Source organism: Agelaius tricolor, unplaced genomic scaffold (genome assembly GCF_023055355.1).
Source record: "Agelaius tricolor isolate 1412-34295 unplaced genomic scaffold, bAgeTri1.0.p SCAF_42, whole genome shotgun sequence".
NCBI classification, from domain to species: domain Eukaryota; kingdom Metazoa; phylum Chordata; class Aves; order Passeriformes; family Icteridae; genus Agelaius; species Agelaius tricolor.
In genome coordinates, this window is record NW_027269302.1 from 453,600 (window position 1) to 481,505 (window position 27,906).

General features: G+C 53.4%; 1 protein-coding gene across 3 annotated transcripts in view; it reads right to left on the minus strand.

Annotated features, from left to right (window-relative positions):
• LOC139603907 (zinc finger protein 436-like) overlaps positions 1–27,906 on the minus strand; it is a 623,778-nt gene that overhangs the window by 395,445 nt on the left and 200,427 nt on the right. Inside the window, exon 1 of one of the 3 annotated variants that reach the window (XM_071454918.1) lies at positions 10,730–11,557. The exons of the other annotated variants lie outside the window; for them this stretch is intronic. The gene's annotated coding sequence lies outside the window, so the exon portion shown is untranslated. Of the gene's footprint in view, positions 1–10,729; positions 11,558–27,906 lie in introns of those variants that run through there. 3 annotated transcript variants of the gene reach the window in all.

Below are 27,906 nucleotides of genomic sequence, written 5' to 3' on the forward strand. Positions count from 1 at the left end.
CATTTGGCATCGCACAGAGCAGAGGCTGGATCACAGCACCAAAGGAGCAGCTGCTGCAGGGGAGGAAAGGAGCCTCTGCATGGCCAAGGGCTGCTGTGGTGCCCCTGTGTCAGGAATTCCCCACAGCTGACACCTGAGTCCAGCATGGACACTCACAGACACAGCGTTTGTTCAGGCATTGCCTTTATTGCATCTTGACAGGGACTGCAGCTGCCTGAGGGAAGTCACCCTCCCGAGACAGGAGGGCAGAGAGTGTAATTTAAATTAACCAATTGTGATTATAGGCATTTGTAGCAAGAGTCTATGTACTGTATATATGAATATTAAACAAGACACAAAATAATTATTGGACCATGAAGATTAAGCAACATTTGCTGGTTTAGATAAAAATAAAGTATACCTCAGTTTTGGTTAGCTGCAATAATTCTTGGTAATTTTTAAGAATTATAAATTCTATGTAATCTAAAGAAAAGTGCCATTATTAAATTCCTATTTATTATTAAAATATTTATGATCTCTTAGAAGGGCGCATTTGCTCCATGTCTTTGAATCTCTTCCTAAGGAGCCGCCTTCTCCGCTCGCTTTCCACCTTCCTCCTTCTGGCCTTTTCCTCAGCTCTCTGGGCCGCTGCTCTCTGCCTCGTGGCTGCCCTTCTGCGCCTGAGCCACCAGCCCAAAAGCAGGAGCAGCGGCTGAGCAATTTGCCAGAGCTGGTGCAGGTAGCACAAGGCAGCCAGGAGCCAGGGTCCCCAGCCAGGCTCAGCTGGCTCTGGGGGGGCCGCTTTCATCTCCTCTGCACGGGGCTGCCCATCCCCGTGAAATCTGTCCACCACGGAAAGTGGGAACAGGAAGAGGAGCAGCACAAGCCCAGCCAGGACTGCTCTGTGCGCCATGGTCTGCAGGAGGAGAGAGACAAGGCTTTCACTGGGGCTCCCAAGGGAGCTTGTGGGGGCTGAAGTGAGGCCCAGAGGCGCAGGGATGTGAGGGCAGAAGCGGAGGGCCCCGGGCAGCTGGCAGGCAGCAGGGCCTGTGCCAGTGGGCCAGCAGCAGCAGCCCCGTGCCCCGGCCAAGGCGCCGGCCCCAGGGGCTGGCCCTGGGTGCAGGGGGACAATGCAGGCCCGGGTGCGGCGCTTGTGGCCCGGCCCTGGCCCGGCCCAGCCCCGCCACGTGCGCACTCACCGCTTGCCCAGGCTGTGCTGGGCCAGCGTTACCTGCGGGGGCCTTTTCCAGCTGCCCCCATTGTGACACGCTGCCCCTGGTGTCACAGGGGCCAGAGGCATCACAGCCGGGCCAGCCCTGCCCTTGGTGCCCAGCCCAGCTCAGGGGCTCCCAGTGGGCCCAGCAATGAAAGCCCCGGCAGGCAGCAAGTGCAGCCCCTCTGGGAGGGGATGGGCCCCAGGGGCTCCCTCCACAAAGCAGGCAGAAGTCCCCACTGATAAGTTTCCAAAGGGAAAAGATTATAATCAATAATGTTGAGTAGGATACATATTATCAACTATGAAAACACCTGAGGTGCTTTTCTTATGGGACTTGTTCTTCTGTCAGTGGGGTTGGGTGATGGTTGCTCAGGTTTTCTTGCTTGACTATTCCCTGATCCAGTCCATCCAAGACTTCTGTGAAACCTTCCCATTATCAGACAGCAGAAATAAAGAACTGCAGTGAAACCACTTCTAGTCCCCTTCAGATCAAGAAGGTGCAGGGGGATGGTTCTGGCAGAGAGTTTGAGCTGCTCTGGACAGAGTCGCATTGCTGTGTTAGCAGGGACTGGCTGCTTGTGTTTTTCTTTGGATGAACAGAATCTTCCTTGTGTCCCCAGTGAACACATGGAGCTCACACCAGCAGTGCCTCTTGCCTGTTCCCTGCCCAGCCAGACCTTCCAGCCCAGCTGAAATGCCCAGCGTGGCCTTTGAGCACAAAGGGATTGCAGAGCCAAAAGCATCTGTGTAGCCACCATGGTGTTCAGCGGCTGCTGCTCAGGGAAGGGCACTGAGAGGAGGCCACTGCTGCTCTTGTCAGAGCGCTGCTGTGCAGGGATGTCCCTCGCCCTGCTCAGTCCCACATCTGCCCATCTTTTGGCCTGCTCTGAGCTCAGGTGGATGCCATCTGCTCCCAGCAGACCCAGCTGCTCCACGGTAGATGCACAGGCATGGAATCCAAAACCTTGAGTATCCCCTGAGTAGCCAGGCATTCAGCTGTTCAGTTTGTCACGGCCCACAGCAGGGGTTAGAACAAGATGGTTTTTCAGATTCCTTGTGACCCGAACCATTCCAGGCTTCTAGGATTTCTCCATGACTGACTTTGGTCCCCTCAAAAGACCTCCTCTCTCCTCTCTTCCCTCCACCTGTGGAGAACGCATTCTGATGCTGCTGGTGCTGTTGGACAGGTTGGTGGATACTCTTCCTGCCATCCCATGGGTGCAAGCATGACTCCTCTCTGAAGTCTTTGTCCCTGAATCAGTGCCTTCAAAGAACAGTTATCTCCCCTCCTTCCTTTTCCATTCAGCACTTGAGCACACACCACATTTCTCATCGTTTTCCACAGAACAGTACAGGTGCCAGTTCCCATCTTGTGGAGCCCTCTGCCATAAATCAGCCTGACAGGTTTATTCTCTACGTAATGGGAAATGATGACAAATGCAGCTGCATAATCACGTTAGTAACTCACCATAATGACTGCTTCTGGGGTGATTTATGGGTTTTGTCATATGTGAGCTTTCAGAACTTTAGAGATTGCATTTTTCATACTTTTTTGTTGGAATCTCAGTTTATCAGATTTTACTGCAGCATTATCACTTGCAGTACAACCCTGGACTTCACAAATGTATCACATCAGCGTGAAAAAGGCAGAGAAAACAAGAACTGTTGTGAATTAATGAGCCGGGTAACACATGTCTCACAACAGCGATGAAACAATCTGTGTTCTTCTTCAAGCCACAACAGAAAGTCCCAAAGTCTGGTTATTTAATTTTTATTTTTTTTTCACAAAACACAAGCAGCAGCAAAGAACTGAAACAACACAGCCAGGCTTGAAACCTGAAAGATCTGCAAGGCTGAGTCTATCCTAGTTAGTGGTGAAATGATGTGTGAATCTGTCCTAGATGTTCAAATGAAGAAGATTGATTCCCAGTTATAATATGGCTTCTAAGCAAAACACTGGGATTATATAGGAGAAATGCACGTGTCATGAAACAACCAATAAATCAGAGAGACAGTTCCAAGCTCTACTGTGAAGGTCTGGGAAATGTTCAGAGTTACCATCTGTGGAGTTTGGTGCAGGATAAACTGGAACAAAAGGCCATCATTACCCAAATTGATTTCCTTTGGGCTGGTTTGTTGGTTTTTTGGTTTGTTTTTTCTTATTTTTTGGGGTTTTTTTGGGGTTTTTTTGGTTTATTGTTTGTCAGATAATGTTTTATAATACTCCAAGAAATATGTTGAAAAGGTCAGCATGATCCATCAGACACAAGCAGGGGGGCTGGGGTAGATGCAACATGTTCCTTGCACTGGAGGGTAGACAGAGGCAGGATCTGGTTTGGGGTCAATCACACCTGGATCAGGGAGGTGGCTGAAACCTGGGCTGGCCAAAGCCTTAGAATCACAAAATATCCTGGGCTGGAAAGGACCCCCAAGCATCACCAAGTCCAACTCCTGGCCCTGCAGAGGACACCTCCCCAAGAATCCCACGCTGTGCCTTGGCATGTGCTGGTGGGCAGGAGCACACAGCTGGCCGTGGCTTTGGGTGCATGGGTAAGATGAGATGGTGAGGAGCATCCCTGCTCCCTGAGCTCCTGGAGAGCTGCAGACACTGATCACTGGTAAGGACACCACCAGGGCCATGGCCTGGGGCTGGTGATCTGGTGTCTCCTTTCTGCTGCTGCTTTCTGCTACAGATAACAGCCTGGTGCCAAGGTCTTGTTGCTGAGGTGATAAACGGCTGGGGAGATTCCCTCCCTGCTCTTGTCTGCACAAGTTCTTATGCTCAGCACCAGGAAGGATTGGGCCAGAATGGAGGCATTTGGGGTCTCAGGGCTGAGGCTGAGACAGACAGGCAGGCAGAGCAGCTCCTCCTGGCTGATGCAAACATTGGCCCTGTGCTGGCCAGGCCAGTGATCCATAGCTATGGGTCCACAGTGATGGTGGTGCTGGGTATTCACTGGGAGAAGAGGAGGTGTAAAATGAAGCTTCTGAAGCTGCTTGGGATCCTGGAAGCTGCTCAGACCCCACTTGACCACAGTGGTTGTTTGGCCAGCTGAAGTGATGGAATTCATTGGGCTGTGCAGGGACAGTTTTCTGTGCAAACATGAAGGACTTTCAGGGGGGATGAAATACGGCCTCATAGTACAAACAGCTGGGCTGAACACTCTTTATTCCAGCTATGAATCTTTGCTCTTAAGAGCAACGGATTCCACCTTTCATTAAACCAGAACTTGTTGTTGTTGTTGTTGTTATTTTGAGGAACAAAAATGACCTTTCTTGTTTATTTTATTAGCATTTTTAAATCTTTCTAGTTTATTTCATTAGCATTTTAAATCATCTGGTCACCCATTGCATGCATGAAACATGAGATGTTACCAAAGTGTAGCTCACTTCAGACAGGGAGTGCTGATAGTTGGCAGATCTGTACAGGTGTCCTCATCCTGGGTGCATTGGATGTTATCCCATCCAAGCAGGCAGTTTAACACAAGCAGCTATTTCACTGAGCTTAATTAACAACAGAAATAAAAACTATATCTTTATAACAAAGTTACTTGGACATCTACCATCACTCAGCAAGAGGTTTATTGTTATGGACACATAATATTGGCTTTTTGCAGAGATTAAAATGGATTTTCTATCTGTGGTGTTCAAGTAACCTTGTTATTGTCTTGGTTTGAAAAGCCAGGTGTCTGCTAAGGAAGGCAGGAGCCTCCCCTGGAATGGAAAATGTAAACCCCTCCCTCTGAATTGTTATAATTTTGAAATTAAGGAGCTTTCAGTCAAGGATATGGGAATAGGAATAACAGTTCTTTTTTAGGAAAAATTAAAAATATAAATGCAGTAGTACAAACGAAAAAAACCCCACTGACAGAGTCAGAACAGGGCCTGACACCCTGTGGGTCAGGGTGCTGGCAGCAGTCCCATTCAGTGGTGGCTGCAGCCCTCCTGCAGTGCCAGGTGTGGCTCTGTTGGAGCAGGGATCCTGGAGAAGGGTGGAGTTTTCCTCTGAAGGTCCAGGGCTGCTGTAGATGGGCCTAGGAATCTTCCTTCCTCTGGGAATCCAGTTGGAAAAGGCTGATCCTCTGGGAATGCAGTGGAGAAGAAAGACAGCTGCTCCTCTGGGAATCCAGGAGGAAAAGGCTGCCTACAGTGTTCCAAATCTCAGATTCTGTCCAGGTAGGAATGCTTGGCTCCTCCCCCTGGGCGGAGCATCTCCCAATGGGATGATGTCATTTAATCAGCCATGCACTGACACTCAGTGGCACATTACCAGAAGATTAATAATTAATAATTAATGGCCTATTAATGGAACACACCTCCCCAGAGGGAGGATTGTTTGTGGAAGAGAGAAACTGCCCAATGAACAGAAGATAACTGCCCCACCACTGACAGATGGCAAACAGAACACACACTTATCTTGCACTCCAGGACCTGTCCCCACTGGCTGCCCCCATTCTCCAGAGTTCATGGTGTCCAGGGAGGCTGCAGCTGCCGGTGCCGGGAACAAACGAGATGGGTCTGGGTTTCAGAAAGCTCCAGAGTCCATTTCTGACCCCCGAAAGACAGGGCAAAGGCAGGCCTGTGGGGCTTTTATAGGGTATCCCAGGGCTGGAGTTTGGGTTTGTGTTGGATCGGCGGGAGAAATGTGGCATGCAGTATGACTGATCAGCAAGTCTCGAACTTTACTGAGAGTCACACATATTTATATTGGTGTTAATAAAGCTCATACATATTGCAAAGAAGAGCTCATTATTGGTTAGTTACTTATCGGCCAACTACGCCTACTTCTGCATTCTTGTGGTTATTCTGTTGAAACTATTCTTCATATTTTTGGCAAAAGAGCCTCTTCCCTATCCTGTTGTTGCATCAAGGGCTCAATGTCCTTGCCTTATATGGACACTGACTGCTGACTTCTAGACTTCTCTCCTTCTTGCTTGACCAGGGGTATTATGTCGATGTGACCTTTCTCAGCCAGCCAACTGTCTACAAAGCTCAGCGGGACAAGGCTCCTGTCCATGCTCTCCCACATTCCACAGCACCCAGGCCACACCAGGAGTGCTCAGAGCTGCAGCCAAAAGCTTCCTATCGATCCTCTCTTGCAGAGGACACCAGCACAGAGGCACAGGTGCCACCTCCTCCGGCTAAGCCCAGGAGATCCACCTCCTCACCAGCTGCAAGAGCAGGACGCTTATGTGCCAGCCGCCCCTCCCAACCCCGTTCTTCCCCTCGTGCCTTGAAGGCGCATCCCCACCTTGAGACACCCGGGGCAGGAAGAAGAGCTGGCCCTGGACGATGTCCTCGTTGGTGTGGAAAGGAAGGTGCCCACAGAGCAGCTCATAGAGCAGGATGCCCAGGGACCAGATGGTGGCTGGCTGGCCATGGTAGCAGCCAAAGAGGATCCACTCCGGTGGGCTGTACTCCGGCGTTCCTATGGGACACGGGCGCAGCTCATCAGGCCCATGCTGCTCCCTCCCTCCCAGCCAGCTCCTGTTCCACAACAGCCAGCCCCTGCCCTGCCAAAAAGCAACTTGGCTGCAGCTGGCTGAAGATGGATTCCCCCTCCTTCCTTGCCTCCTTCCTTCCCTCCCTCTTCCCCCTCTGCCAGCCAAGGGGGGAACTCCACTGCGAAGCTGGGCCCCGGCTTGGGCTCACCTGACATCCGGGTGTAGAACGTGTCCTGGAGGATCGTGCCGCAGCCGAAGTCAATGAGCTTCACCTCACCCGTGGCCAGGTCGACGAGGACGTTCTCGGCCTTGATGTGGGGGTGCAGGACGCCGCGGCTGCTGCAGTGCCCCATGGCCTCCAGCACCTGGCGGAACAGCCCCCGCCCCACGGGCTCCGTCAGGAACCGCCGCTCGTGCAGGAAGTACCAGAGGTGCTGACAGCGCTGCGGACGCTCCATGAGCAGCGCGAAGCCCTCGGGCACCTCGAACCAGTCCAGGAGCCGCACGACGCCGCGGAAGCCAGGCCGCGACACCTTCCACAGCAGCGCCAGCTCCAGGGGCACAAGGGCGCCCTTGCGCTGCGGGGGGACCGCGATGCTGTCAGGAACGAAAGAGAGAAACAAACAAATCACACCCCAAAGTCATTCCTATTAGAGAAGTAACCAAAGAAAACAACGTAGCAATAACGAAGAGTGTTGGCTTCTGGCTTCTTTCCTCTTTGCATGAGACCAAGCTTTTCATGGGGAACAATTGCCTCTTCTGACAATTTTGCCAGAGTGGACTGGAGCAGAGCATTTACTTTTCAAATAGTAAAGGAAAATCGTGTCAGTAATGTCATCTCTTTTCATCCTCTGTTGACACAGTTGCAGGCTGTCAAAAGACATGGTCTGCAGTGTAGAACTTGGCGCCAAGTTTCTTTTTCTGCCAGAGGATGAGGAGGGGAAGTATCCCAGAATCATGGAGTCGTGGCATGGTTTGGCTTGGAAGGGATCTGGAAAATCCCATGGCTGCAACCCCCCTGCTGTGGCTGGGGACCCCTTGCACTGGACCGGCTTGTCTAGAGCTCCATGCAGCCTGGCCTTGAACACTGTCAGGGACGGGACATGCCCACCTTCTCTGGGCAACCTGTTCCAGGAGAGCCTTTTTTCTGAATCCCTTACCTAAACCTAATCTCTCTCCATTTGGATCCATGCTCCCTTGTCCTGTCCTTGCCTGCCCTCGTACAAAGTCCCTGTCCAGCTTTCTTGTGTGTTGCCCTCAGGTACTGGAAGGCCGCAGCTGGATCAAGGCTGGGTCTCTTTCCCAGGCTGAAGAAGCCGAGCTGTGTCAGCCTTTCCTTGCAGGAGAGGAGCTGCAGCCCCGGCACCATCTGGGTGTCCCTGCTGGGCCCCTGCTGCAGCGTGTCCACGTCCTTGCCGTCCGTGCCGGGGAGCCCGGCAGAGGCGGAGGCAGCGCTGCAGGTGCAGGGTCAGCGGCGGGGAGGAGACCCGGCCCTGGCAGCGGCTCCGGGAGCAGCGATCGGCGCTGGGCCGCCCGCACTGCAGAGAGCCGGGGCCCTTGTGCCTGCCCTTGTGCCCAGGGTGCCTTTCCCCGCCGCCCGCCCGCCCGCCCGCTCGGGGGAAATGCCCCCTGTGCCGCCCCTCAGGGCCGCCCCTCGCCGCTGCCCCGGGCGCTCCCGGCGCCGCCTGGAGGGGCCCAGGCCTCGGCCTCACCCTGCTCAGCCCGAGGCCTGGAAAAGCAGATTCAAACACCCACCCAGAAAGTGCCCCAGGATGCCAAGGTCAATCTTTTGTCACCAGCACGGCTTTGCTATCAGAGTCTGGACGGGAGTAGAAAATCACCAGGGGAAAAGAGCATGAACAAGTTCTGCCTTGGCACTACCTCAAGCTGTGGGGTACCAGTTGTTGCTTTCACTGGCTCTGGATTGAAGGCACTTGAGACAGTAATTCATGTTCGGACTCAAGTGTTTATTATTTCTTATCAGTAAAACAGCCTCATTACTGGGAGTTCAGCAGCTTTTCATTAGAAGGCACAAAATGGCCAACAATCTCTTGTTCCAAGGTCTTTTAAGACTAAACTATCCAATTAGGAACTGACACCTAGATTATTTTCCCGTTTAAGCCAATAACTGATCCCAAAGAGCCTGCAATGTGGAATTTCTGCCCAATTACAAAAAGCCACCCAAACTCATGAAGAAGAAGGAAGAAGCATGAAGAAGAAACCCAGGACGAAACACTGTGCCTTCCATTTTGCTTCCATCCACAACATACTAAAAATCCCAAAACCTCAACTTCTCAGAGTCAGAATGGACCAAAGCCCAAACACTGGAGGTGATAAGAATGGACTAAAACCACAACCAAGGAATCTGCATTGCCCTGAAATACCTTTCCCCTTACTTCAGCCTGGTGCATATTCATAGAGCCTCATGCATATCCATAAACTACTTTACATATTCCAGGAATGATTTTACATGGCCTCTCCCTGGGTCTGCCTTTTCAGAGCATGTGTGTTTCTTGGCTGTGGTTTTGGCTCCTTCTCTTTATCACCTCCAGTTTTTGGGCCTTGGTGCACTCTGCCTTCAGACAGGGAGTGCTGATAGTTGGCAGATCTGTACAGGTGTCCTCATCCCGTGTGCATTGGATGTTATCCCATCCAAGCAGGCAGTTTAACACAAGCAGCTATTTCACTGATTAATAACAGAAATAAAAACTACATAACAAAGTTACTTTAAAAAACAGTCCCAGCCCATATTTGATCCCAGTCTGTGTGGTCCTGATCCATATGGTCCCAGTCCCTGGGATCCCAGTCCATACAGTCCCAGTCCATATTTGACCCCACTCCAGGCTATCCTGGCCTGGAGGGTTCTGATCCACAGGATCCCCATCCATGTGATCCCAGTCCGTATTTGATCCCAGCCCATATTTGATCCCAGCCCATCTTTGATCCCAGCCCATCTTTGATCCCAGTCTGTGGGGTCCTGCACACACTCCCAGGGTCTGGAATTCCAGTTCCCAGCGAGGAAAAAATGTTCCTGCCCTTGAACTTCCTTCCTATCCCCTCAACAAATTGCAATAAAATTATAAACAAAGAAATAATAATTGAAATTAAATAAATTATAATAAAAAAAATCTCAACTCTTCTTTACAATACTCCAACTATGATTTAACTCAGACCAAAAATAACTATTACTATAATATTACCAATGCATATAAATAAACAAATTATATATCAAGAAATACCTTTTGAAAATTTTAACTCGATGACTAATGTACTTTAGATAAAAAAATCTAAAGAAACAAACAAGCCATCTAACACCTCTTAGTTAAACAATTCATATTACAAATATACTAAACACAAAACCAAACACCACTATAATTTCTCAGACATTTCAACCAAACAATTAAACTTTAATAACATCCTTAAGTACTCTTGAAAAATTAAAATTATTTTTAAAAAATTAATTGTGTGCAGGTGGTTTTATTTCAATATTGGTTTTTGGATTGTTTGGGTTAGATGAATTAAAAAATGGGATTTTTATAGGAATTGAATCAGCTGAGAAGGTGGCACTCTGCAAACAGAACTGACTGAAAATGAACGGGACAGAAATCAGTAACTCTGAAAGTTTTATTTGCTATCAAATACATCCCACACACCCAGCCCCACACAACCCCCATCCCACTGCTCCAAATTGGGATCCCACTTCTCCCAGTCCCCTTCCAACCCCATCTCACCCTGGTGGCTGTGGAATGCAGTGAGTTTGGCATGGGATTGAGTTTTTTTGAGGAGGGAACAAGGAATTTGAGGTAGGGTTGAGCCTTTTTGGGTTAACATTCAGTTATTTTCAGTGGGATTTGAGTGGTTTTGAGGTGACAGATCCATCCCTCTTGGCTTTTGGAGTAGAGAGAGAGGGAGAAGAGAAAAAAAGTAAGGCCAAACAAACGGACAAGCAGCCAGGAGTGTTCCCAACATGGATCACAGGGAATGTGAGTGACCAGGGCTGTGCCCAAAGTGCCTCCTCCAGTGGGGGATGGAGCTGCAGCAGCGCACGAAGCTCTTCCCGCACTCGGGGCACTCGCAGGGCTTCCCTTACCGGTGCCTCCGTTGGTGTTGGGTCAAGTTAGAGCTCTGTGAGAAGCTCTTCCCACACTGGGGACACTCGTAGGGCCTCTCCCCAGTGTGGATGCGCCGGTGGGTGACAAGGTGGGAGTTGAGCTTGAATCCCTTCCCGCAGTCGGGGCATTGGAAGGGCCTCTCCTCTGTGTGAATCCGATAGTGCAGGAGGAGATTGGAGCTGGTCTGAAACCTCTTCCTGCATTTATCACACTCGTAGGGCCTCTCCTCTGTGTGACTCTGATAGTGCTGGAGGAGACTGGAGCTGGTCTGAAACCTCTTCGCACACTTGGAGCACTCATAGGGTCTCTCCCCTGTGTGGGTCCTCTGGTGCCTGATCAGGTCGCAGTTCCACCTGAAGCTCTTCCCACACTCCACGCACGTGTGGGGCTTCTCCCCATTATGGAGCTGCTCATGGAGCACCAGCTCCGAGCTCTGGCTCCATCTCCGGCCGCCTTCCCGGCCCAGGCTGGCTCTTTCCCCCTCACATCCCCGCCATCTGCGTTTGCAGCCCCTCCTCGTGTGGCATCTCCGGGCCTTTTCCTCCCCGTTGGCTTCCTGCGCCGTGGAGCCGCTCAAAACGGCCTCTGCCACCAGGTTCTGCCGCGGGCATTTGTCCTCCCTGCTCTCCATGCTCAGCTCCTGCTCTGGGCGAGGAAGGACAAGGACAGCATGGGATTTGCCTCCGTGCCACAGGCAAGGGCAACGAGATCCCCCCAGGCCGTCTCTGGGGACGCACTGCCCCCTCTTGGCTCTCCCCATTTCGGGATGCCGGGGCTCTTTGGGCTCCCGGGCTCCCTTCTCCCCTCATTCTCTGCTCTGGGCTGCAGCGGCTCCAAGGAGTCCCCCCTGCCCCTCTCCAGGCTCTTGAGGCTCCCGCCAATGGCGGCGCTCCCCCCTCTCTGGCCTCCCCACTTTGGCCTCCTGGGGCACACAGGGCTCTGCTCCTCCAGGCTGCCTCTGCCGGCAGCCGCCACCGCCACCCCCCGATGTCCCCCCGAGGGGCCTTTTCCGCTCAGCCTTGGACTTCTTCATTCTCCAAACATCCCCCCAAAAACCCAACCCAGGGACCCCCCGGGACATCCGGGCCGGGCTCCCCCTCCCCGCTCACCGGAGCCATGGGGGGGGCGATGATCCCACAGGTGGGGGCTGCGAATTCAGGCAGGGATTGAGACCGCATTGTTCGAAAAGCTCAACCTTGATCCGCCATTGTCCCTCCTCTTCCTCCCGCTCCTCCTCTGTCCTATCTCCACCTCCCTCTCCTCCTCCCCCCTAACCCCGCCTCCTTCCCTGCTCTTTCTCCTCCCGCTCCTCCTCTTCCATCCCCCCTCCTCCTCCTCCTCTGTCTTATCCCCACCTCCTGCTCCTCTTCCCTCCCGCCCCTTCCATTCCTTCTCCCCCTCCTCCCCCTTACCCCGCCTCCTCCTCCCCCTCCATCCCTGCCCTTCCCTCCCTCCTCCTCCTCCCCCAGCAGCAGCCACACCCTCGGTGCCCCGTTCCCGCAGCCCTCGCAGCCCGCGGCAGGAGCGGCCATGGAGCCGGGCCAGGTCGGCATGGGCAGCGCGGGGCTCTCGGCTGCTCCCAGCCGCTGCGGGCGGGGGGAACCCGGCCCGGGCCAAAGGAGAGGCAAACTGGGTAAACTGGGGGCAGATCACAAAGCTAAGGATACAGCAGAAAATGGAGCTGAAAGAGTTAGTTTAATATTCACTCCAAACGAGGAAAAACTGGAAATTCCAAAGTTTAGGGAAGCCGAGAAAAAAGAATTAAACAAGATAGGAAATGAACAAGATAAATCAGGGAAATAGAAACTTCTACATGACTTAATAAAATGTGCTTACTAGGAAAAGATTAGAAGACGTGCATCAGAAACCCCACTGGCGTACTCAAGCTTTGTGTGATCATTTTTTAAGGAATTTTGGGTGCACTGGGATTTTTGGTGTAGCAAAGCAAGTCACTGAAAGATGCTTAATTTGCCAAAGGATAAATAAAAAGGTGATGAGAAAAACAACATTAGGAGGTCATGAGTTAGCTTGTTTTTCAAAATATCCAAGCAGAAGAATAATCCAAAATTATTTCAAAATATCCAAGCAGAAGTTTAGATTTGTTAGGTTCTGGATTTATTTGGAAAAAAACCCATTTAATCTAGAAGAAAGAGAATATGCCATATGTTAGACAGGAGATTTTAGGAGAATAAAAATCTTTGGAGTATCAGAAACACCCGAGGAAAAAACCAAGAAAATAAAAAGGGGAAATGAAAGGGAGGGGAACAAGTGGAAAAGTCAGAAAGAGAGTGGGATCCTCTGCAGCTCTTGCCCCCTCCGTTGGCGGCCGAGGCGCCTGTCCCGGGTCCCGGCTCGCTGCCCGCCTCAGCTCCGCCTGCCCCGGTTTCCATCCCAGGTGCGGGCTCACTGCCCAGGGCAGCTCCACCTGCCCCGGCGCTGGCGGTGAATTTGTGTGCCCTGGCCCCACTGCCCGGCCCGCGGCCGCTCTGCCGGCCATGCTGGGCAAGATGGGGTTGCTCTGTCCTGCCGCGTGGGCCGAGGTCACCGCGCCGACCGCACCGAGGGCGGGTCCCAGCCATCCCATCCCCGGCTGCCCTGCCCGTGCCAGCTGCGCTGGGCAGCGCCGCTGCTGCTGCCGGGGTCTCCCACCTGCCTTTTCTCTGCCGGGAGCTGCCGGATCAGCCGCCAGAAGCCATGTGGGGGCTGCCCACGCTCCGGCTCGGCCTCCACGGCAAGATCCCCCTCTGGCGATTCCGGCAGCAGACCCTGCCCACACTCCGACCGAGCCTCGGCGGGATATCCTCCCCTGACCCCTCCTGCTCTGAGTTACGTCCCCTTGGTAACCACAGCTCCGGCTGTTCAGGGAAAATCCCTCTCTCTACAGGAAACCTCTACCTTATCGAAACACTAGGAGCTCAGTTAAAAGGCAGCCCTCTCCAAATTCTTTCTCAAAACACGGGAGAAAGGCTACAGAAGGCAAAAAAGTGAAAGAGTTAGATGAAGGGATTGCTCTATTGCCGTTAAGAGAGGTTCCCATGGCAGGGATGCGCTGCCCCGCCCCGCGGGAGCCACCGGCGCCCCTGCCGGCCGTGCCCGGAACTGCACCCAAGGGGAAAGCGCCGCAGCCGAAAGGCCGGGACCGGCTCCGGGCTCTGTTTGTTGTCACTGCCGGAGCTGTTGATACACACTACTATCATTATATTATACACACTAGTAAAGAACCGTTATTCCTAATCCCATATCTTTGCCTGAGAGCCCCTTGATTTCACTATCCTAAAAATTAAGAGGGAGGGGCTTTGCATTCTCCATTCCAAGAGAGGCTTTTTCTGCCTTCCCAAGCAGACACCTGTCTTGTAAAGCAAGACAAGCACCCACAGGCACTGAGGGGGGCTGCAGGAGGGGCAGAAGAAGGCCCTGCAGCACTTGGGCACAAAGGCCCAGCAGGTGAATGCAAGAAGGGAGCAGCAAAAGGCCAAGCTGAAGGCAAAGGCCAGGGCAGAGCTCCTACAGCCCCTGAGGGATCAGCCCCAGGGCCCAAGGGGGCCCCAGCACCCAGGGCACGGCTCGGCCACAAGCACCCGGCAGAGGCATTGCCCTCCTCGGCAGGGCACAGCCCACCCAAACAGCCCCTGGCAAGGAATCAGGGCTCCGGCTGCAGGGCACAAGGACACTGCAAGCAGAGACAGCAGCACCCTCAGGACCAGCAAGTCCAGCCCGTGATGGACATGGATTGGCAGGGCTGACACAGCTCCCATCACACCAGGGACCCTCCACACTGGAGCCCTTGAGAACATTCAGGTGGGTCTGCATTGAGAGGAGGCATTTCCTGATGGACACAGGGGCCTCTCAATCTGCTCTGAATCTTAGACCTAAAGGGGAAAATAGTACAGGAATATTTTAATTTTTAAGGGAATGAGTGGGAAAGATGAGCAGGTATGATTTGTTCAACCACTATTAGAAGCTGTGGGGGATAGGTTTGAAATGAATTTCTTTTTCTTCCTCCTGTGATTGTAATTAACTAGGAAGGAGTTTGAGAGCTGGATTTTAATACTGTAAAAAGGGATACAGAGGCTAGTTCTGTTGTACCTCTGTGTCAAAAGTCTGACAAGGCCTATGCTGAAGTGAACCCAGAAGTGTGGGCAGCCCCAGGGAAATACAGAAAATTAGATATGGAGCCTCTACAAATTAAAGCAACCAGGACAGGCAATACCCTGTTCCAAGAGAGGGAAGGAAGGGCTCACAGCCTGGTATTGAGTCCCTGTTAAAGGCAGGGCTTTTGGAGCCAAGGATGTCTCCCTACAACACTCCTATCTTGCCAGTCAACAAACTGGATGGATGGACACAAGGAGGAAACACAGAATTTTCAAGTGTTAAAATTAAGATTAACTGAGGCGAGTGGCCTGGGCCTTCCAGACAGGGAAAAAGAATTTGAATTATAGGTGGACGTTAAACAGGGTCTTGCCAAAGGAATTCTTGTGCTAAAATGTTTAACCCAGTGGCCAGAGAGCAGCCTCATTGTCTGCAGAATTGTGCAGCCACAGCTTCCGTGGGAGCAGAGGCCTGAAAACTGATGACAACAGGAGGATCTCCTAGAGTTCAAGTCTGGCATCAAGTTAAAGCTTTGACAACCAAAAGAGCCTCTAAATGGATGAGCAGGGCTCGGTTATTACAGTATGAAACTTGTTCAATGGCACAGGAGGATTCAGAACTGAGGACAGGGCAAGGGTTTAACCCAGCCTCCTGTTTGAACAGCCTGGAGAGGGGCTGGCAAGGAACCCAGGACTGCACTCAAGGGACAGAGCTCCCGAGCCAGGCTGGGAGAGATTGATGGGACATTCCCTGGCCTGAGGGAGACAATGTGTTTGTGGATGGCTCTGCAAGGGCAGCAGAAGGGAAAAGAGCTACAAGACAGGCTGTTATTAAGGAAGGGGAATCAGACAAAGCGCAGGTCACCGCCCCATGCTCAGCTCAACCCGCGGAGCTGTGGCTGCTTGTAAGAGCCTGGCACTGAAATGCCCTGAGCAGGAAGGCTTCAAAATCTTCTGCTGACACCATGGCACCTAACAGGGGGGCAAAAGCAATTCTGACTGCTTCAGCAAGCACTGGATCACTTATTAACCTATTGCTAAAGCAAATAATTCAAAGATAATGGATTGTGGAAGCAATAGATTCAGATGGGGAACTCATTTTACAGGAAAGACCCTTCAGGGGGTTATGGCAGCTTTAGGAATACAATGGGACCTCCATAACCCCTGGCAAGCCCAGAGCTCGGGTTGGGTAGAAAGAATGAATGGGGAAATAAAGAAACACCTTTGGAAGCCGGAGATAGAAACCAAGATGCCATGGGTACAGCTTTTGCCATTGGCCTTGGCAAGAAAAAGAGCCAGACCCAAGGCAGATATTCAATTATCTCCCTTGGAATTCATGTCTGGAATTCCTTACCTGGGCAATTCTCCACCTAGTGCAGGGTGGAAATAAGGGATGTAAATGTAAGGCAGGCTGTAGCCAGAATCCTGTCTCCTGTGGAATCTCTCCCCCAGGAAGCTGGGCTGGCACAGAGCCTGCCCTGGGACTTTGCTGTTGCCAACACCCAGCCAGGCCATCGGCTCCTGCCTAAGGAGTGCAAAGCAGCACCACTGGTGGCCAAGGGGCCCACGCCAAGTGTCCCTGAGGCCAGAAACAGCCGCCAGCACAGCTGAGCACGGGGGGACCCCTCAGCCTGGCCTCAGGGGCTCTGAAGCCCCGGAGATTTGCACTTCCCGCCCGCAGCAGGACCATGGGAGCCGCCCCTGAGCCTGCCCTGAAGGCAACGCAGCAGCAGCCAGGGCTCCACAGCGGGCCAAGCCCCTGGGCCTGCCCACAGATCCTCTGCTCAAACCCTCGGGAATCCTGGCCACCCTCCCCTGGCACCTCCAGCCACTGCGGCCAAGCCTCGCTGCCGCTGCTGCAGCTCCAGCGCTGGCTGGGCCTGCACTGCCACAGTTGCTGGGGAGCACCGCGGCACAATTCCACCCTGGGGCTCACTCACACCCACACTCTGGGCTGACTGCGACTGCACTGCTGCAAAATGTACCCATCCTGCTTCTTTTAAATCTTATTTCTCTGCTCAGAAAGGTTTCTCTACTCAAAGGTTTGCCTTTGGGAAAGAAATTTTAAAGGTTTTATTTAAGGGGTTCCCAGTCTGTTCGGATGTTAAACTCATCTCCACCACTCAATGGAGACGAGTTTAACATCCGAACAGACTGGGAATAGCCCAAAAGACACCCACAGAGATAAGGACCAGCAACAAAACATCAACGCCCCGCAGCAAACAGCAACCAACAGCTACCCCAGACACTGCCCCCGGCACAGCTGGAGACACCTGGTCTGGAAAAGGCTGAGAAGGAAATCCAGGAGTGTGGACGGAATTCACAGCAGAGGGGAAGAAATCCGAGTCTAATAGGAAACCAAACACTAAAAACTTACACGACTTGGAAGCAATGAACTTTAAAGCAGTGGATTTAGATTGGTTCAGACTAGGTAAAGTTTAGGAAAAATCGGGTAAAACTGACATGTCATGGAATGATTTTTTCTGCACAGCCGGGCTATGTGTGGATGAAATTATTTCTGTTGCCCATCCTGGCCAGAACCAAGCAATGCCTTGACTCTCTCACACGAAAGAGATTCTTGGAGAGTTTTTGTTTTCCCTACAGTTTCAGTGATAAGATTACAACATGAGAAACATTTTTTATAATAGTCCTACTTTATATTGTCAGGTAGGTTTGGGACAGAAGGGTGAGAATCAATTTTTGGTCTGGGTTTTTCCATGTTCGCCTTTATGTTGCATTTTGCAAAATTGAAGAGCTTTAACCGTGATACTTTTAACTCTTAAATAGTTGATACTTTTTTTAAAAAAAGCAGATTCTGGGACGGGGGGGGGGGGGGGCACATGTGACTCACCAGATGGCAGCCCTGGAAGAGAAGCTTTGGTTCTAGTCAGCCAGGAGAGGAGCTTTAGGAATGCAAATGAACCCTGCTGGGCAAAGCCTGGCCAACGTACCTGGGTCTCTTGCCTGGGGCAGGAATTGGGCTGATTCCCCCTGCCCCTCACCCCGAGCTCTGCCTGCTTGCACTGATGGAATTTGCACAGCTCAAGGCAGAGCCCGGGGTGAGGATATCTGACCCTGCGACAGAAACGGGTGAAGCTGCAAAGGGAAACAGCAAATGGAGAATGTTGGGAAAACTTCACTATAAATAAATGGGGGGGAATCATCCCTCTGCCCACTCCAACGTGTGCTGTCACTGTCTATGTTATATAGGGTGGATTAGAGCACTGAGATGTTCTTGCTCCCACAAGTTCTGGGAAATCAGTTGGGAATCCAAGTATTTGATGATTTAATTAGAGAAAAATGGTCAATTGATGCAGCCCTGGCTGGAGAGAGTGGCCAAAAATGAGGAGAAGATGAACGGCCAGCAGAACAAATCCTACAACAACATGGACCAGCCCCTGGGAACCCAAACCAATTCATATCAGGAGCCACAGAACCCATTTCTCATTTCAATGGCACCATTAGATTACAAGCTGGCCTCGGAATAACCACCCAGACAGCTCCAGCTCCTGACCTTCCTGCTGAGCAATCCACTGAAATGAGGAACACAACATTTCACCATGGGATGGGATCAGATCATCTGTTAGCAGAGAAAAGAGGAGTTTGTGGAAAATCAAATGACTCAAACTGGTCTTGGCAAATAGATGACAAAGCAAAAGTGGTGAAACAGATAACAAAGGAAACAAAAAAGCAGGGAGATGAGCCGGGAAAATGGGGATAAAAAGGAGGCTGCGAACTACAACAATGGCAGCGAGCGCACGGCAAATGCGCCACGGCCTCTCCCTCTGCTCAGCAATAAAGTCACTTGTACAGGACTCCTCTGTCTCCTCGGGGCACGGAAACCTCCGGCCACGTGAATTTCCCCGCACAGCCGCGGGCACGGGGCAGCCGCCCCTGTGCCAGCCACAGGAACCGGGCCGAGCCAGCGCTGCTCCGGCAGCGGCTCCTGCCGAGGCAGCGGCCGCAAGGAGACCGCGGGCAGCCGCTCCCGCAGCGCCCTCACGGCAGCGGCACCACGGGCCGGACACGGCACAAGGAACCCGCCTGAGCCCCCTGCCGCCCCCGAGGCCCGCAGCGAGCCCCGAGCCCCCGCACAACCCAGCGCGGCTCCCACCTGCGCTGCGGCCGCCTCCCAGCTCCGCCGCCGCCTCACCGGTGGGTCCCGGTCACTCCCAGTTTGGTCCAAATCACTCCCGGTAGGATCCCAGTTGCCCCCGACACGGTCCCAGCGGCTCCCAGTCATGCCCTGTATGGTTCCTTTCACTCTCAGTCCCTCTCAGTAAGAGCCCAGTGTGGCCCCAGGCACTTCCAGGATGAGCCCGGTCACACCTTACCCGATGCCATTTGCCCCCGCTGTGGTCCCAGTTGCTGCCAGGATAAGTCCAGTCACCTCCAGTTTGATCCCAGTTACTCCCAGACACTCCCAGTACTATGCCAGTCACTCCAAGTGTCACCCCATCAGTCCCAGTATGATCCCAGTATGACCCCAGCATGGGGCAGCTGCTCCCAGTATGATCCCAGTTGCTCCCTGCATTATTCCAGTTTCTCTTCTTCACCCCTACTACACATCTGGTCACTCCCAGTATGATTCCAGTCAGTCCCAGGATGATCCAAACCATTCCCAGTCCCTCCCAGTCCAATCTCAATTGTCCCCTGCATGTTCCCAGTAGCCCTCAGTGTGGTCCCAGTATATCCCAGTATGATCTCTGCTGCCTCAGTTCTGCTCCCAGTGGGTTCTTTTCCCAGTCTGTCCCAGTCCATTCCAGTCTGTCCCAGTCTCTCTCCAGCAGCTGCTGCCCACCCCCCCCTCCCAACCCCATTCCCGGGCACTGGGACCCCCCCCTGCACCCCTTTATCCTGCACCAACACCCCCCTGCACCCCCTTTCCCGGGTATCCTCCTCTCCCAGCCCCTGGAGCCCCCATTTCCGTGAGCCCAGGGAGCCCCGGGCCCCCATTCCCGGCCAGCCCGGGGCACCTCAGCCCCAGCCTCCCTTTGCTGGGAAACCCGGCCTGGGCACGGGGCTCTGCGGCCGCTCTGGGATTTATGATCCCCCAAAGGAAAGGGAGAGAACAGCAGAGAGAGAGAGAGAGAGAAGGAGATTGGGAATCAGGGATCGGGTCCCAGCGCCCAGCCCTGCTCCGCCGGGGGTGGGACCCGCACCCGCAGCAAAAATTGGCTCCGCTGCTCCCGCTGCTTGCCCGGCTTTGGGCCGAGCCCAGCGGGGTCCGGGCAGAGTTTGAGCGCAGGGCCGGGAGTTCAGCAGAGCCCGGCCCGGGGGTCCCGCAGGGCGCGGCCCTGGAGGGTCCCAGACGGATCGCCGAGGGATCCAGAGGGGTGCCAGGAGGGGATCCAGGTGAATTCCCTGGAATTCGCCCTTTCCCCCTCCCCCCGCGCTCCCTCGGGCACTTTGGCTTTCGCGTCTCTGCAGCCGCGATCGGGGACGGCTGCGATGGCCCCAGCGCTGGGGCTGGGGGTGCTCCGGCGGCTCCTGGGGCTCCTGGGGGACCCGGGGGCCGCGACCAAAGGTGAGTGGGACCCCCCGAAACCGGGACCCCCCTGAACCGCAATTCCCGGGCACCGGGACCCCCTTGATCTTCCATTCCCGGGCAGGGGAACCCTCCTGAACCCCCATTTTGGGTCATGCCAGCCCCCCTCACTCCACTTCCCCAGCACCGGGACCCCCCTGTACCCCCTCATCTGGCACCGAGATCCCCTGAACCCCCATTTCTGTTCACCGGGACCCCCCTGAACCGCAATTCCTGGGCCCCGGGAACTCCCTAAACCTCCATTCCCGGGTACCGGGACTCCCCTGAACCCCCATTTTCGGTCCTGTGACCCCCTCAGCACCCTTTTTCAGCTCCGGGACCCCCCTGAACCCCCATTCCTGAGCACGCGGACCCCCTTGAGCGCCCATTTCTGGGCACAGGGACCCCCCTGTACCCCCTTGCCCAGCATTGGCACCGCCCTGTACCCCCTCATGTGGCCCCAGGACCCCCCTGAATCCCCATTTCTGGTCACCGACGCCCCCGGAACCGCAATTCCCGGCCACCGGGACCCCCTTGAATCCCGAATTCCTGGAAGGAAACTCCCCCCGAACCCGCATTCCCCGGCACGGGAACCCCCTGAACCCCAATTTTTGGGCACTGGGACCCCCCTGCCCCCCCTAATCCGGGCCTAGGATCCCCCCGCACCCCCGTCAGTGCTCTGGGACGCCCTGCACGCCCATTCCCGGCCACCTCGTCCTTCCCAGACCCCAGACCCGCCCTTTTCCTTGGCTTTTGGACCCCCAGATCTCCCAAATTTCGGCGTCCCCCCAGTTCTTCATTCCCGGCGCTTCCTGGAAGGGGTTCCAGGGGATCCTGGAGGGTCCCCTGGGGTTCCAGGGGGTCAAGAGACCCCCCTTGAACGTTCATTTTGGGGCACTGGGACCCCCCCTGTACCCCTTTCCTCAGCCCCGATAACCCCTGCACCCCCTTATCTGCAGCCTGGAACCCCCTGAGCCCCCATTCCCGGGCAGGGAAACCGCCCTGAACCCCAATTTCTGGGCACCGGGATCCACTACATCCCCTTATCCGGCACCGGGACCCCCTGAACCTCAATTTTCAGGCACCAGGACCCCTTGAACCCCGGAACTCGGGAATGGAACCCCCCGGAACCCCATTCCTGGGCACCGGGACCCCAGTGCATCCCGTTATCTGGCCCTGGGACCCCCTGCACCCCTTTTCCCAGCACCAGATCCCAGCCAGGCCATTATCTGGCACCGGCACCCCTGAACCCCCATTCCTGGGCACCGGGACCCCACTGCATCCCCTTATACAGCACCAGGACCCCCTGAACCCCCATTCCACTGCACCAGGACCGCCGTGCACCCCCATATCCGAGACTGGAACCCTCCCAAACCCTCCGTTCTCAGGCACAGGGACCCCCCCTGCACCCCCTTATCCAGCACGGGGACCCTCCTGCACCCCCTCATGCAGCACCAATGCCCCCCCGCACCCCCTTTCCCGGCCCTCCCCCTCTCAGACACCCCAGCCCCCGCTTTTCCTTGACCCCAGCACCTCCTGGACCCCCACTCCTGCCTTCCACAGCCCCCACCCACCACCTTCCTCAACACCGGGGCCCGTGCACCCCCTTTCCTGGGCACAGGGACCCCCTGGACACCCCATTATTATAAAATTGACTCAAAACGAGTAATTTCCAATCAAAGAATTTATTAATTATTGAAGCAGTTATACTACGTAAGCAAAGGCTCAGCGCTGGGCGACAGGGGAGTCTCCGCTCCACCTACTGCCGCCCCAACTAGTTTCTGATTCAGTCCTTTTATCCTCTCTATCCTTCAGGAGTCCATGTTATCTCGGAGTTCTCTGCGCCTGCGCTGGTTGTTGCTAGGGGGTCATCCTTCTGTCTCCTGGTGGTCGGTGATAAAGGCTGCGGAGTCTTCCTCAGCCGCGTCTTCTTCACCCTATGTCCTTATTTGGTGACTTCTCTGTGGAAAATTACCAAAATCTTATGATTAATGCAATATGTGCCCTATCAAGCTTAAGCAAGCAAATGTCCTGCCTTGCAAACTGTGCCCTATCAAGCTTAAGCAAGCAAATGTCCTGCCTTGCAGACTGTTTATCTGCCCCTGCCCCTTCCCCAGCTTTTCCCTGGTCATTATCTCTGTGAGTTATCTGCTTGTACCATTTGTCAGCGGGAAAGGTTTCCCTGCTGGGTGTTAATCTGCCCCTGCCCTTTCCCCAGCCTTTCCCTGGTCGTTATTTCTGTGAGTTATCTGTTTGTACCATTTGCTGGGTGGGACTATGTGTGGGCTCCTGCAACCCCTTCCCTGGTATCCTTGTAGCTCATATCTCATGAAGTAGTACAGAAATAGTCAGCAGACAACTCTTGTAACACACTGGTCTCTTTTTCATGACGAACAAAATGTAGTCCCTCATCTCAATTCCCCCCCATTTATTTATAGTAAAGTTTTCCCAACATTCTCCATTTGCTGTTTCCCTTTGCAGCTTCACCCTGCTTTTTTTAAAAAAAGTATTAACTATTTAAGAGTTAAAAGTATCACGGTTAAAGCTCTTCAATTTTGCAAAATGCAACATAAAGGCGAACATGGAAAAACCCAGACCAAAAATTGATTCTCACCCTTCTGTCCCAAACCTACCTGACAATATAAAGTAGGATTATTATAAAAAATGTTTCTCATGTTGTAATCTTATCACTGAAACTATAGGGAAAACAAAAACTCTCCAAGAATCTCTTTCGTGTGAGAGAGTCAAGGCATTGCTTGGTTCTGGCCAGGATGTGCAACAGAAATACTTTCATCCACACATAGCCCGGCTGTGCAGGAAAAATCATTCCATGACATGTCAGTTTTACCCGATTTTTCCTAAACTTTACGTAGTCTGAACCAATCTAAATCCACTGCTTTAATGTTCATTGCTTCCAAGTCGTGTAAGTTTTTAGTGTTTGGTTTCCTATTAGACTCGGATTTCTTCCCCTCTGATGTGAATTCCGCCCACACTCCTGGATTTCCTTCTCAGCCTTTTCCAGACCAGGTGTCTCCAGCTGTGCGGGGGCAGTGTCTGGGGTAGCTGTTGGTTGCTGTTTGCTGCGGGGCGTTGATGTTTTGTTGCTGGTCGTTATCTCTGTGGGTGTCTTTTGGGCTATTCCCAGTCTGTTCGGATGTTAAACTCATCTCCATTGAGTGGTGGAGATGAGTTTAACATCCGAACAGACTGGGAACCCCTTAAATAAAACCTTTAAAATTTCTTTCCCAAAGGCAAACCTTTGAGTAGAGAAACCTTTCTGAGCAGAGAAATAAGATTTAAAAGAAGCAGAATGGGTACATTTTGCAGCAATGCAGTCGCAGGCAGCCCAGAGTGTGGGTGTGAGTGAGCCCCAGGGTGGAATTGTGCCGCGGTGCTCCCCAGCAGCTGTGGCAGTGCAGGCCCAGCCAGCGCTGGAGCTGCAGCAGCGGCAGCGAGGCTTGGCCGCAGTGGCTGGAGGTGCCAGGGGAGGGTGGCCAGGATTCCCGAGGGTTTGAGCAGAGGATCTGTGGGCAGGCCCAGGGGCTTGGCCCGCTGTGGAGCCCTGGCTGCTGCTGCGTTGCCTTCAGGGCAGGCTCAGGGGCGGCTCCCATGGTCCTGCTGCAGGCGGGAAGTGCAAATCTCCGGGGCTTCAGAGCCCCTGAGGCCAGGCTGAGGGGTCCCCCCGTGCTCAGCTGTGCTGGCGGCTGTTTCTGGCCTCAGGGACACTTGGCGTGGGCCCCTTGGTCACCAGTGGTGCTGCTTTGCACTCCTTAGGCAGGAGCCGATGGCCTGGCTGGGTGTTGGCAACAGCAAAGTCCCAGGGCAGGCTCTGTGCCTGCCCAGCTTCCTGGGGGAGAGATTCCACAGGAGACAGGATCCTGGCTACAGCCTGCCTTACATTTACATCCCTTATTTCCACCCTGCACTAGGTGGAGAATTGCCCAGGTAAGGAATTCCAGACATGAATTCCAAGGGAGATAATTGAATATCTGCCTTGGGTCTGGCTCTTTTTCTTGCCAAGGCCAATGGCAAAAGCTGTACCCATGGCATCTTGGTTTCCATCTCCGGCTTCCAAAGGTGTTTCTTTATTTCCCCATTCATTCTTTCTACCCAACCCGAGCTCTGGGCTTGCCAGGGGTTATGGAGGTCCCATTGTATTCCTAAAGCTGCCATAACCCCCTGAAGGGTCTTTCCTGTAAAATGAGTTCCCCATCTGAATCTATTGCTTCCACAATCCATTATCTTTGAATTATTTGCTTTAGCAATAGGTTAATAAGTGATCCAGTGCTTGCTGAAGCAGTCAGAATTGCTTTTGCCCCCCTGTTAGGTGCCATGGTGTCAGCAGAAGATTTTGAAGCCTTCCTGCTCAGGGCATTTCAGTGCCAGGCTCTTACAAGCAGCCACAGCTCCGCGGGTTGAGCTGAGCATGGGGCGGTGACCTGCGCTTTGTCTGATTCCCCTTCCTTAATAACAGCCTGTCTTGTAGCTCTTTTCCCTTCTGCTGCCCTTGCAGAGCCATCCACAAACACATTGCCTCCCTCAGGCCAGGGAATGTCCCATCAATCTCTCCCAGCCTGGCTCGGGAGCTCTGTCCCTTGAGTGCAGTCCTGGGTTCCTTGCCAGCCCCTCTCCAGGCTGTTCAAACAGGAGGCTGGGTTAAACCCTTGCCCTGTCCTCAGTTCTGAATCCTCCTGTGCCACTGAACAAGTTTCATACTGTAATCACCGAGCCCTGCTCATCCATTTAGAGGCTCTTTTGGTTGTCAAAGCTTTAACTTGATGCCAGACTTGAACTCTAGGAGATCCTCCTGTTGTCATCAGTTTTCAGGCCTCTGCTCCCACGGAAGCTGTGGCTGCACAATTCTGCAGACATTGAGGCTGCTCTCTGGCCACTGGGTTAAACATTTTAGCACAAGAATTCCTTTGGCACGACCCTGTTTAATGTCCACCTATAATTCAAATTCTTTTTCCCTGTCTGGAAGGCCCAGGCCACTCGCCTCAGTTAATCTTAATTTTAACACTTGAAAATTCTGTGTTTCCCCCTTGTGTCCATCCATCCAGTTTGTTGACTGGCAAGATAGGAGTGTTGTAGGGAGACATCCTTGGCTCCAAAAGCCCTGCCTTTAACAGGGACTCAATACCAGGCTGTGAGCCCTTCCTTCCCTCTCTTGGAACAGGGTAGTGCTTGTCCTGGTTGCTTTAATTTGTAGAGGCTCCATATCTAATTTTCTGTATTTCCCTGGGGCTGCCCACACTTCTGGGTTCACTTCAGCATAGGCCTTGTCAGACTTTTGACACAGAGGTACAACAGAACTAGCCTCTGTATCCCTTTGTACAGTATTAAAATCCAGCTCTCAAATTCCTTCCTAGTTAATTACAATCACAGGAGGAAGAAAAAGAAATTCATTTATTTCAAACCTATCCCCCACAGCTTCTAATAGTGGTTGAACAAATCATACCTGCTCATCTTTCCCACTCATTCCCTTAAAAATTAAAATATTCCTTTACTATTTTCCCCTTTAGGTCTAAGATTCAGAGCAGATTGAGAGGCCCCTGTGTCCATCAGGAAATGCCTCCTCTCAATGCAGACCCACCTGAATGTTCTCAAGGGCTCCAGTGTGGAGGGTCCCTGGTGTGATGGGAGCTGTGTCAGCCCTGCCAATCCATGTCCATCACGGGCTGGACTTGCTGGTCCTGAGGGTGCTGCTGTCTCTGCTTGCAGTGTCCTTGTGCCCTGCAGCCGGAGCCCTGATTCCTTGCCAGGGGCTGTTTGGGTGGGCTGTGCCCTGCCGAGGAGGGCAATGCCTCTGCCGGGTGCTTGTGGCCGAGCCGTGCCCTGGGTGCTGGGGCCCCCTTGGGCCCTGGGGCTGATCCCTCAGGGGCTGTAGGAGCTCTGCCCTGGCCTTTGCCTTCAGCTTGGCCTTTTGCTGCTCCCTTCTTGCATTCACCTGCTGGGCCTTTGTGCCCAAGTGCTGCAGGGCCTTCTTCTGCCCCTCCTGCAGCCCCCCTCAGTGCCTGTGGGTGCTTGTCTTGCTTTACAAGACAGTGTCTGCTTGGGAAGGCAGAAAAAGCCTCTCTTGGAATGGAGAATGCAAAGCCTCTCCCTCTTAATTTTTAGGATAGTGAAATCAAGGGGCTCTCAGGCAAAGATATGGGATTAGGAATAACGGTTCTTTACTAGTGTGTATAATATAATATAATAATAGTAGTGTGTATCAACAGCTCCGGCAGTGACAACAAACAGAGCCCGGAGCCGGTCCCGGCCTTTCGGCTGCGGCGCTTTCCCCTTGGGTGCAGTTCCGGGCACGGCCGGCAGGGGCGCCGGTGGCTCCCGCGGGGCGGGGCAGCGCATCCCTGCCATGGGAACCTCTCTTAACGGCAATAGAGCAATCCCTTCATCTAACTCTTTCACTTTTTTACCTTCTGTAGCCTTTCTCCCGTGTTTTGAGAAAGAATTTGGAGAGGGATGCCTTTTAACTGAGCTCCTAGTGTTTCGATAAGATGCTTCCTGTAGAGAGAGGGATTTTCCCTGAACAGCCGGAGCTGTGGTTACCAAGGGGACGTAACTCAGAGCAGGAGGGGTCAGGGGAGGATATCCCGCCGAGGCTCGGTCGGAGTGTGGGCAGGGTCTGCTGCCGGAATCGCCAGAGGGGGATCTTCCCGTGGAGGCCGAGCCGGAGCGTGGGCAACCCCCACATGGCTTCTGGCGGCTGATCCGGCAGCTCCCGGCAGAGAAAAGGCAGGTGGGAGACCCCGGCAGCAGCAGCGGCGCTGCCCAGCGCAGCTGGCACGGGCAGGGCAGGCGGGGATGGGATGGCTGGGACCCGCCCTCGGTGCGGTCGGCGCGGTGACCTCGGCCCACGCGGCAGGACAGAGCAACCCCATCTTGCCCAGCATGGCCGGCAGAGCGGCCGCGGGCCGGGCAGTGGGGCCAGGGCACACAAATTCACCGCCAGCGCCGGGGCAGGTGGAGCTGCCCTGGGCAGTGAGCCCGCACCTGGGATGGAAACCGGGGCAGGCGGAGCTGAGGCGGGCAGCGAGCCGGGACCGGGGACAGGCGCCTCGGCCGCCAACGGAGGGGGCAAGAGCTGCAGAGGATCCCACTCTCTTTCTGACTTTTCCTCTTGTTCCCCTCCCTTTCATTTCCCCTTTTTATTTTCTTGGTTTTTTTCCTCGGGTGTTTCTGATACTTCAAAGATTTTTATTCTCCTAAAATCTCCTGTCTAACATATGGCATATTCTCTTTCTTCTAGATTAAATGGGTTTTTTTCCAAATAAATCCAGAACCTAACAAATCTAAACTTCTGCTTGGATATTTTGAAATGGTCGACGAGCTAACTCATGACCTCCTAATGTTGTTTTTCTCATCACCTTTTTATTTATCCTTTGGCAAATTAAGCATCTTTCAGTGACTTGCTTTGCTACACCAAAAATCCCAGTGCACCCAAAATTCCTTAAAAAATGATCACACAAAGCTTGAGTACGCCAGTGGGGTTTCTGATGCACGTCTTCTAATCTTTTCCTAGTAAGCACATTTTATT